The sequence below is a fragment of the Meleagris gallopavo genome, chromosome 3 (assembly GCF_000146605.3).
Source record: "Meleagris gallopavo isolate NT-WF06-2002-E0010 breed Aviagen turkey brand Nicholas breeding stock chromosome 3, Turkey_5.1, whole genome shotgun sequence".
NCBI classification, from domain to species: domain Eukaryota; kingdom Metazoa; phylum Chordata; class Aves; order Galliformes; family Phasianidae; genus Meleagris; species Meleagris gallopavo.
Genome location: NC_015013.2, coordinates 70,164,389 through 70,175,997, shown reverse-complemented (window position 1 = coordinate 70,175,997; position 11,609 = coordinate 70,164,389).

Below are 11,609 nucleotides of genomic sequence, written 5' to 3'. Positions count from 1 at the left end.
ACTTCAGTGGGATTAGAAGACCTCCCATTCATCCCACCAAACTCCTATCTGACTGACAACAAGTTTAATGGATCTATCTTGCACAGGTGGTCACCTTGCATCACAGAGGATGCTCCATCAGAAGCTCTCTTGAAAGGCTGATGCAATGCCTGAAGAAAAGAGTTGATGTATTAGATGCATGGCATATGTAAACAGGAGGACATCTAGTGCAATGTAAAAGCTCAGAATAGGAATTTTTTAATGTGTAGGATATTTCTAGCGCTCAAACAGTTAATAAGTTTCTGTAAATTTACATGAAGCTCACTCTGACTCCTTGACAAAGGAGTTAACTCTTGCAGAAAAATCAGAAACTAAATAAGCTGTCATTTCCTGCCTTCTTCCTTATGTTGGATTCGAGGCACTGGCACTAATAAAATGTGATAGAAATCACATCTCCTCCTCCTTCTCCCTGCAGCATGCCCCGCAGTCACATGGAAATTTTTGCAAACTTTGGCACTGTCTGCATTCTAGCAAGTCATGCTAGCAAAAACAATGAAGCACAATTAATGAGAAGACTTAGCTTGTAAAACAGTATAGTGCATCAGCAGCAAACAAGGAAGAAGAGCCATCTGGATGGCCCTGCACAAAAGATTGAGAAAAATAAAACTGATCTGTGGGTAAAACAGGTTACAGTGATGTGTTTAATTTCAACCAGTGTAATATTCCAGCTGTATTCCTATATGAACTAGGAAAAGATACAGCAACCATGGCAGCAAGGAATTATTCTAGCGTAGGAGACTTACACTGAACAATGAAGAACAGCTTTGCAAAGTAGAAGATCTCAGCACTGTACTATTTTCTGAAAGTGCAACATATTCTGTACATGCTTAGAAAAATGCATAATTTTGGTAAATTCTATAAATTCTCTTATAGAATATCAAGAAAAGCCACAGGTTAGGATTAAAACATTCCCACATATTTTAGAGCAAAAGATAATCTAGAAATTGACTTCATTGCATGGGGCAATGGAGAATGTGGTGGAGGTCATCAGTTCATTTAAAACAGCTTCAACTCACTTATACCTACATACACACATTCTTTATTTGAAGCATCGTGATTATGAATATTAGGAATACGGATAGAATAAATTCTAGTTTAAAAAACAGTGTTGGGCGATAGCTGATGACATCCCTATGGGCAGACAGGCACGGGACAGCATGTACCCACTGCACAACGGAGACAGCGATAGCTGTGGGTTGTGGCTTTGCTCTCAGCTACTGCAGGTAGGAAATGAGTCTTCTTTCATTATGTGGTTCCACAACAGGGAAAGAGTCCTCCTTGTCTGTTCTTTATTTATTTTTTTTGTCTAAATCACGATATCATACCTGAGTAAGAAATCAGAAAGAGAATAAATATTTAATTTCAGCTGTTCAATTATATACCTACTATCTAGAAAAACTGCCATGGCCAAATGAGCTCTGCTTGTTTGTTTGTTTGTTTCACTAAGTAACAAAGACAACTTTGCTTTTTGAAGAGTATATTTGTATATCACTAATTATCTTTTCTGAGAACACACCGACTAAAGTTTGCATGGAAAAACAAACAAAACAATGTCATTAAAATGGGTCCCAAGAACATTTCAGCCTAATTAAAATTGAATGTGGAAACAAACATGCTTGCAATTTGCTAGGATAATATTGGATATTCATGACTTTTGTCAGTCTGGCCCATATGTGACAAAATGAAGCACATGCAGTTGAAGTCTAATATCATAATAATGCAGTATAAGTTGCATAAATTGAATTAACTTTGCAGAGAATTGTACCAGCCTTTAATCTTACAAATCTTTACTTAGAGTAGCTTGTTAACTCATCAAGAAAAATCTATTTGAGAATCTCATGCTGCCTCCCTTGCTGGAATATATAAGCACATATATAAGAATCAAAACTAAAGCCTGGACTAAGTCATAACTCTGCTTTGGGACCCACTCTGCCTGCTCTCAGTGCTGTACTGCTTACTTCCAATTTTAAGCAAGAACTGGAAGGATGTGTTTACTTATAATAAGAAATAATTATTAGTAGTATGTTTTTCTTTCTATTTGAACTTTAGGATAATCTTAAATGGAAGCCACTAAAAAGCTAGAGACAGATGATAGACCATGAGAACAGCTACTGAAAATGTGCCATCACATCCCTTGGTAAAAAAAGACATTGGCTTCATTTGGCTGAACTCGGTGATATGTTTAAAATAGCTGCAACCAACAGTTTTAAAGAAATAAATATGAAAAAAAATTGCATATAATTACTATCTGAAACACCCAAATTGAGGGATTTGGGTGCAGGGAGCATATGAACAGGAGGGGGTATGACTTTTTACGAGGGTGGATAGGGATAGGACAAGGGGGAATGGTTTTAAACTGAGACAGGGGAGGTTTAGGTTAGATTTTAGGAGAAAGTTTTTCACTCAGAGGGTGGTGACACACTGCAACAGGTTGCCCAAGGAGGTTGTGGATGCCCCATCCCTGGAGGCATTCAAGGCCAGGCTGGATGTGGCTCTGGGCAGCCTGGTCTGCTGGTTGGTGACCCTGCACATAGCAGGGGGTTGAAACTAGGTGATCACTGTGGTCCTTTTCAACCCAGGCCATTCTGTGATTCTATGAAATCTCTAGCAAACTGCTAAGGAACTCAGGCAATACTGGTTCAGTAGTATGCAGGATTCTCTTGTATGAGCTGGGTAAGTATATATTTTGTGGGATGGGATCAGGAGGCTCCAAAGAAATATTCATAACACCTTTACTCTATGCTAGTAAATAAAAACTGAGATGGAGGAAAAAGGCTGATGATCTAGGGGAATTAATTCAGAGCTGCAAACAGGTGCTTGAATTTATGGTGAACCCAGAGGCAGAGGAAGATTTGGTACCTATATCACTTCTCTCAAAGAATGGAGCAAAATCCACTGTTTTCCAGCTGCTTGGCCAGTGATGTCAGTGCTCAGGAAGTGTGAGACCTGAGCTCAAAACATCTGCCATTTCTCAGCAGGCCACAATAACTGCTAGCGGAGGTAGGAAGGAGAAACAGGGACACAGCCCCTCCTTCTGTTCAAACTGCATGCTGGTTTGGAATCGTAGAGACCTGGTACTTCAGAGAGAAAGGGAGTGAGAAGTCTTAAGGAAAACACAATGGCTCTGGTAAGGATATTTGACAAGGATAAGGGAATGCTGTAGCTCCCACTTACAAGATTATGCCTGTGTTTGTATGAGGTAGTCAGAGGCAAGAGGCAGAAGCAGTCCTGCAGCAGAGAGAAGAAAGCAGCCCTTACGGCTCTCTGTATGTCCTTTGGCAAAAATCTGTATATTCTGAATCTTAGGTACAGGGTCCTCCAGAGACTGCAGCACGACTCTGCCTAATTCCCCCAAACTGGCCCAGCTGTACGGGAAGCCCTGAGTCTGCTGTGCTCTACTGAGAGTATTTCAGCATGCAGGATAAGAACTTGAGGAAAATGTCGAGGAAGATAAAGTCCTATAATGCTTCTGGACCAGATAACTTCCAGTCAGTCTAAATTTATTTCAGAAACAGCTGTCAAGAACACACCTGGTTCCAATCTCAGTGACAACCCTCCCTTGCACACCAGTGGGCAATGGAAGGGATAGTTCCAGTTGTCCTCCCCTGGCTGAAGAACCAGCTGGGTTCTAACAGTGCATCACTGCATTGCAAATCTCAGTGTGTTAGCAGAGCAGGAGGCACCAGCGGGCACAAGACCACCACCTCACAAACTGAGCGTTGCACGGTCCCTGCTGCAAGCGTGGCACTCAGCCTGCATGGTCTGCTCTGGCTTCCCAGGGGATCCCCTGTCCTGCTTCTGGAGCCCTGTGCAGCACAGACCAGCACCACAACAGATCACACAAGGATGGGGACCTTTCTGCAGCCAGCAATGGTTTTAATACTGCAGGCAGCAACCTGCCAGCAGGTTTCTAGACATCTGGCAGCCAAGATAGATAATGGTGGGCACAAAGCCACAGGTATTGACAAGGAAGTTCAAGACTCCAAGTCTAAATCCACAGTCCCCCTTCCAGGAAGAAGCAGATTTGCAGAGCCAGTATTCAGTGTAATCCCAGCAATAGGGCTGCAGTGACAAATCCAGCACCTGTAACTCACCTGTAAGGAGTGAGAGGGCTGTATAGTGGAGCCCTGCCTAAATGATGGAAGCTGGCCAGTGCCTGGAGGTGATCAAAGCCTGATAGTTTAAAGGACCAGTCATTCAAGAACATTTCAGTGCTCACACTGTTCTCTTAGGAATAAAATGAAAGGGCATAAGATGCTAATTACTTTGCACAGGCTCTGCTCCACAGTGGTCCTTAGGATTGGTGATTACAGACTGTTAGATGCTAATTTTTAGGTACTCACAGTCTAGTCACTGCAATCTTTTGTATCATAGCATCATAGAATCAAGGTTGGAAAAGACCACTAAGAACATCTAGTCCAACCACCAACCCACCAACACCATGCCCACTGAATCATATAACTTTTGTTATAGGTGGTTAGGAATTGGCTTGATTTTTTTTTCCCCCAATTTAAATCTTAATGTATTGCTTCCACCGTCAGCATCGGAACCAAGCAGCTGCACAGGCATTCTGTTATTCAAATGCTCACAGCAGTCTGCAGCTCTTTGTGTCTTTACATAAATAACCTCATCTATCACAAAGAAACAAGGTCTTCATGCATGCATGAAGAAAGAAATAACTTGGATTAGGAGTAAAGCGGACTTTGACACCTCTTGCTTCCACTGAAATCCAGATGATATGCAGTACTAAAAAACCCACAGCCAGATACATCATTGATTACAACTGCTTCATTTTTTTTTTAGCACCCAGTTTTCTAGCCATGAATACTATACAAATCACACAGCAGTAGGTTTCCTTCCATGGAACCTTTGATGTCTCCACAAATAACTTTGCCATTGGGACTTCTGTTGCTTTGATCTGCCGCCACCACAGCTTATCGAAAAGAAATCAAAACTTTTTTCCTGCACTTGCAAAATTCCCCAGGAGCTGCAGACAAACAAGCAGAGCTCGTTTTCGTCCCTGCAGCTCTCCCCAGCCAGAGTCCAGCCGCTAGCTGAGCAAATGCTGCCCTCTATCTGGCTGCTCATCTCCTGGGTCCAGCTGAGCTCTACTAAAGGCAAGGGAAATGACACATTGTGGCTCTGCTGGACAGGTGATAGGTGTGTCTCAGGAGGACCTTTGTTCATTTCTTGCACGTGCTGTTTAAAAAGACAGCGTTTCCAAAGTCTGTAATATCTTTGGGTACTTATTACTGGAGCCTGCAGCTTGTGGAGGAAACTGCAGAGCGTAAATGAGCTGCTGTGCAGTTCCCTCGCTGCTTTGTTCATTTCAGTTGTAAAAATCAACACTGGAAATCCAGTTGATTTCCTTCTAGGGTAACTACATTTCCAGAAGCAACAAGGCCTTTCTTCCAAAAACTCTAATTAAAGTCAATTTAAAATGATGTAGATAGATATTGGGCAATCAGGAATGCTTGCAGGAGTGTTTTAGTTTTTATAATATTTTTCAATAAAAGCCCATTCCGTATCACTGAGTTTACTAGAGGTGTCAGAGCACTCCAGAAGAGAATCTTTCCAAACTAGGCCAGCTCTTGTGTATGGCTAAAATATTTCTAGGGCGGACTGTGATCATCTCTTTGGCAATCAAAGCTACGCTGAGCATTCCAGTTGACAGATGTCTTAAGGAGTCTGTAATTATAATCTTAGAAGAACATTTTTTCAGGGCTTCTAGCAGTTCCCTATGTTGATTTTGCGTATTATCTTTCTAAAAACAGACAAAGGATGACTGTAGTGTGGGACTGCAGAAAATATCTGCAGAAACCAATGGGTGAGGGTTTTGTTGAGAGTTGTCCCTTCAGTTTTGCCAGCACAACTTTCAGACTCCAACAGGAGATACGAGCACTGGGAAAAGGATCTAAACCCCCAAACTGGGGGCAGACATTGGGTCTGAGGGAACATGGGAACGTGATCAGGTTTGAATCTTTACAAGTGGTGAGAGATTTTGCAGGAGGGATGCATCTGATTCCTAAAATAGGACAAAGCAAGAGGAAGAAAGGCTTTACAGAAGCCTTTGCTCCTTCAGAGGATACAGCTTTTTTTCAACTGCTTTATGTTTTTAAGCATACTATAAATTAATGAAATTCATTACAACATAGCGCTTCAGAAAGTGCCAAATACTCAAAGAAACAGGTTGAAATTTAGGGAAAAGCCAGTCCAGTCCTTGTATTAGTCTTCTAACATTATAATAATGCTATTTTGAAACTGTTGGAAACAACTGGTTCTTCAAATAAATCATTAGAAAACATTCCTGTTTATTTAATAATGAAACTATCTTCAATAAAAACATCTGGAGAACATCCACCTCAAAGAAAGCTAACGACACTCAAGAGTCAAAATAGCGTGCAGGCAGCAGCAGGGAGACAATTTTTCTTACCTGGAGCTTGAGCCAAGGCACACTAAGGAAATATCCACAACATCTATAAGAATTGCCTAATTAAATATCGGAAGGCTGTAATGAGGTCTCCTCACAGCCTTCTCTTCTCCAGAATGAACAAGCCCAGCACCTTTTGTCTGTCTTCATGGGAGAGGTGCTCTAGCCATCTGGTCATCTTCGTGACCCTTCTCTGTACCCTCTCCAAAATCTTCACATCTTTTCTGTGTTGCAAGTCCCAGACTGGATGCAGTAGTCCAGATGGGGTCTCGTCAGGGTGGAGTGGAGAACAATCCCCTCCCTCTCGCTGCAGGTCTCCCCTGTTCTGATGCTGCCCAGGTTACCGTTGGGCTTCTGGAGCACCAAGCACACACTACTGGATCATGCTAAGTTTTTCATCTACCAGGACACCTCAGTCCTTTACAGCAGAGCTACTCTCAAGGAGTTCTCCCAGTCTGTACACATATCTGGGATTACCCCGATCCAACTGCAAAACCTTGCACTTTGTTGACCATCATTAAGTTCACATGGGCCCACCTTTCAAATTTGCCGAGGTCTCTCTGGATAGCATCCCTTCCTTTTGCCATATCAACTGCACCACTCAGCTTGAGGTCATCAACAAAACTTCTGAGGGTGCATTCAATCCCATCATCTATGTCACTGATAAAGATATTAGAGAGTACTGGTCCCAAGACAGACCTCTGGGTACACCACTTGCCACCAGTCACCACCCAGGCATAGAGCAGCTGACCAGAACCCTCTGGCTCTGACCTTCCAACCAATTCCTTATCCACCTTTCAAATCCATATCTTTTTGATTTAGAGATAAGGATGTGGTTGGGGACCATATCAAAGGCCTTGAGACCACGTTAAAGGCCTTGAGTAATAAGGTTTCCATCAATTCCCACCAGAAAAAATGTTTTTAAATGTAATGAATAATCAGTCTTCTTAAGAGCATTTACTTGTATAAGTAACACAGGAAAGGCCATTAAATGGAAGGAGGGCTTTGACATCAGACGTGGCTACTCAGCATGAGGCATTTAAGAAAAAAAATTTCTCTGCACAAAATACGGAATAGAATATATGATAATAGATAATAGAATATATTATTCTATGATTCTGAATTTGCTGCTCTGTGAAATAAAAATATTTGAGAATTTCAGTTTAAACCAAGGAAGCTTCCTGGAGACAAAAGCCATTTTGTATTTTAACATTCCTTGATGTCAGCCAAAAGGCAAAGGCAGAGCAATCTCAAACTCTGAAGCAGAACGCAATCTAGAGAGAAATGTTCCTGACAGCTGAGTCACCCTGTTCGTGCCAACTAGAGACATATACACTCTGACTTGCCAGCTGAGGAGCTTTTCCAGATAGCCCCTGGGAGCATTTCAGCTGGGCCAAACTTCATGACACATGTAACAGATAGCAAACAGAAATGCCAGTGCTTTCCATCAGTCATGCAGAGTAAAAATTGCAGTTATCTTTTTAACATTCAAAGCAGAATTCAAATGCTACCATAAAGTTACCCAATGACTCTAGTAGCTCAGCCCCTGCTCATTCGTTCCAGGAGCCAAAGTTCTGTAGGGCAGCATACCCGGCATCAACAAACACACACATTTCTGGTTTTAGAGAATGGTGATGCACATTTTACCTCCAGCAAGAGCCTGAATTTTGCCTACACAATTACAGCAGCAATGCTTCTAGCGAAAGGGAGCAAAGTGCTTCCCACACAGCAGTATCTCTAACGCACCATGTTTAGCACCTAGTATATGCACAAGGGAAACCACTAAAACTGTGATTAGTGAGGACATGCAGCTGTTTTTTGTTTTTTTGTTTTTTTTCTTTTAATCACTGCAAACACCAGAAAAAATTCAGAATATTAGAGATTTTTTCAGCCTTGCAATAACTGAATTCTCTAGGCTTCAACTGCCTTATCTTTCAGAGGCAGGCTCTGTTGTTGGATGGACGGGCTGGGAGCTGCCACATGAAACCTAGGAAGCTGCCCCTACTATATTCTCTACTGGTGTTCTGTCAGGCAGAAAGTTCATTATCAGTAAATTAAATTGTTTGGCTTCCTTACAGGTGAATCTGATTCTCATAAGGTACACTGAGGAAGACTGTTACTGACTGAATTTAGCAAGACAGTTATTAGATATTTCAGGTTCGAATTCCATTTAGAGCAAAGCACTAAGATAACTACCAGTATCTGAAACGGTTGTAGCTGTTAAAAATTCACTTTCAAAACCTCTCTCTGTCTCTGGGGAGTATAGTTTCTTCTTAGGCTGATGTCATGGGCTACATTCTATGCCCCTCAACCAAGCAACTCTGTTGTAGTGCCTTGCAGTTCTGAGATTTTCAAGGCAATGAAAGAATTAATAACTTATAAATGTCAGTATTAAGCTTTCCCAAGACACTGGATAATTTACAGAGACAAATCTTATACTAAAAGAATGCTTCTGCATGCCTTGTCACGAAGCACCTGTGTGCGCTCTGCATGGAGAGATGAACAGATTGGTCATAATTTCATGCTTATCCATTCACATATCACTCTCTCTCTCCTAAATCAGACCTGTCTGTTCACGTATTTTCCAACTCTTTGTCTTCTTCATTCTTTTCAAGCTGGTCAGACAAGTTTACTCTTCCTTTGTGAAACAGTATGTGCACTGAATTTTAAAGGCCATCTTTCTGCCAGTGTTTCAGAACAAGAAATTCACTTTAATTACAGTAAAGTGGCACTTAGCTTCTGCAGGAAATGTGTGTTTGGATTACTGGCTGATCCAGGAATACAACTGATAAATTATTACATCATATTTATATAATTTTTTCTTTCTGTATTCCAAGATTCTCTATCTTCTCCACAGCCCACAGCATAAGCTTTAGAGAAAGGCACACAAAGTCCACGCAATGCAGTCAAAAAATAACTTTGCTATAGGACACCAAGCTCTCCAGCACTCTCAAAATAGCTTTTATCTTAAAGGTATGAAAGTCTTTCCAATTTCCAAACGCATTTACAAAATCCTGCAAGTACTTGAGCCGTTTATGTCACTCTGTCACAGTGACACACAAATACCGACAGTCATACCTTCTTGACAACATATTCAATGGACTGGTTATAAGAAAAACTTTTCTTTTATAATTTTTACTCTTATGTATTTCCTTTCACTGCTATTGGATGTCTCCTTCTCTCACGAAAAAGGGTAAATAAATTGAGTTATTTTATCTAGACTTGCACAGAAAAACTTTCCCATATCTGCCTTTCTTTTTTTTTCACCCAGTAACATGGGCAGTGGGCACTGTATCAATCCAAATCTCCGAGCCAGATTAGGAAAATGAATTTTTAATTATTATTTCCACGTCCTCTCTCAATTGTTGTTGCAACCCTAATCCCTGTGAAAAATCAATACACCTAGCTATTGGCTGTTACGAAAATCACAACAGTACTGTGATTGTCCAAATGTTCCAAGGACATATTCAGTTAAATCCACATTGAAGATTAAGCTGCTTTCATGACTTCTCTGGTTGCTTCAAGGATCATTTTTCATTAAGCAGAGTAAAGCTAAGGGGTAGAGAAAGAGACAAGAGAGGTGCTTGGACCATAATCATGCTGCCAAGCAAGTTCATAGTAGCTGACAAATGTACACACAAGTCTTGTGGCTATCCAAGTTAATGGGAACAGGTGTGTATCTCAGCCACAGCAGGAAAAATAGAATCATAGAATTGCTCAAGTACCACAGTACCCTAACTCTAACAACCCTTCACTAAATCATGTCCCTGAGCACCGCATCCAAACGGTTTTTAAACACATCCAGGGATGGTGACTCAACCATCTCCCTTGGGAGCCTATTCCAGTTCTTAACAACCCTTTCTGTAAAGTTTTTCCTGATATCCAACCTAAACTTACCCTGGTACAACTTAAGACCATTTCCCCTCGTCCTGTCATCTGTCATCAGTGAGACGAGACCAGCCCCACTCTCACTGCAATCACCTTTCAGGTGTTGGAAGACAGCAATTAGGTCTCCCCTCAGCCTCCTTTTCCCCAGACTAAACAGCCACAGTTCCTTTTCAGAAATATCACTGCTTGAGCTTGTATAGGGAGACAATGTGAATGAGGACCAAAGAAAGACTGCATGGGCTATTCTTTGTTATGGACTGTGTCTGGTCATCTGCATATTAGAAAGTTTATATCCCTTTCTGTTGAAGTTTTGTGACAAATCTCTAATTACGTGTTTGCTAGAGAATAAAGATGTTGGATAGAGATGTAGTTTTATCCCTCCTTCTCTTTGCAAGTGAAAACAGTACTAAAGTGAAATGAAATTGAATGACTGCTTTTTGTCTTCTTTGCCAAGTAGCTGTGGATGTTACACTTGCTATTTGCAAAGCTGGAAACCACAGACAAAACACCACCAGGAACAGCATCATCCTCTGATCCCACAGCTTTCCTTGCCTGGGAAGTCTGTCAGGTACAAAGAGAAACAGTACTTTCTGAAAACACTGTTAAAAAAAACCAAACAACAAACACAACAAACAACTCAGTAAACAAGAGAGAAAACCATTAAGATATGTTACAAACATGTTTTCTTATGATGTGTCTCAAATTGCATTATACAACATCTGTTCCAGCCATACTGTCCATTTGTGCATTCTAAACTATGCAATACTTGGTCTCTTAAATCATAGAAAATAAAGTCAGGGGGGATTTTTTCATCGTCTTGTGAAGAATGTGCCGGTTTTCTTTCAAAGACTGTTTCCCTATCACAAATACTGACATTTGGATAAAAAAGCTCCAGAAATTGAGAAATTCTAGATTTAGGACCTGATTTTACTTTGACTTTTCATTATTATATAGAGAAAAAATAAATCATGAGTGTAAATAACAGAAAAGAAAATATCAAAGATATACTGCCTATGAGAAGGATCTATGTAATGATACACAGGTCAACTACGGAATTTTTCAGACTCAAATAAACAGTTTCCACTTCAAAAGGATCCATTATCTCAGTATAATGTGCAGATACGATATTTTAAAGATTAAAACACAGCAAATTACATTTGTGAACACCATTGAAAAGCTTGCTGATCTCCTCGGGCAAGCATCTCCCTTTGCACCACCTTGGTCTGCCTCTTCACAGAGCCTCCTGCAGATT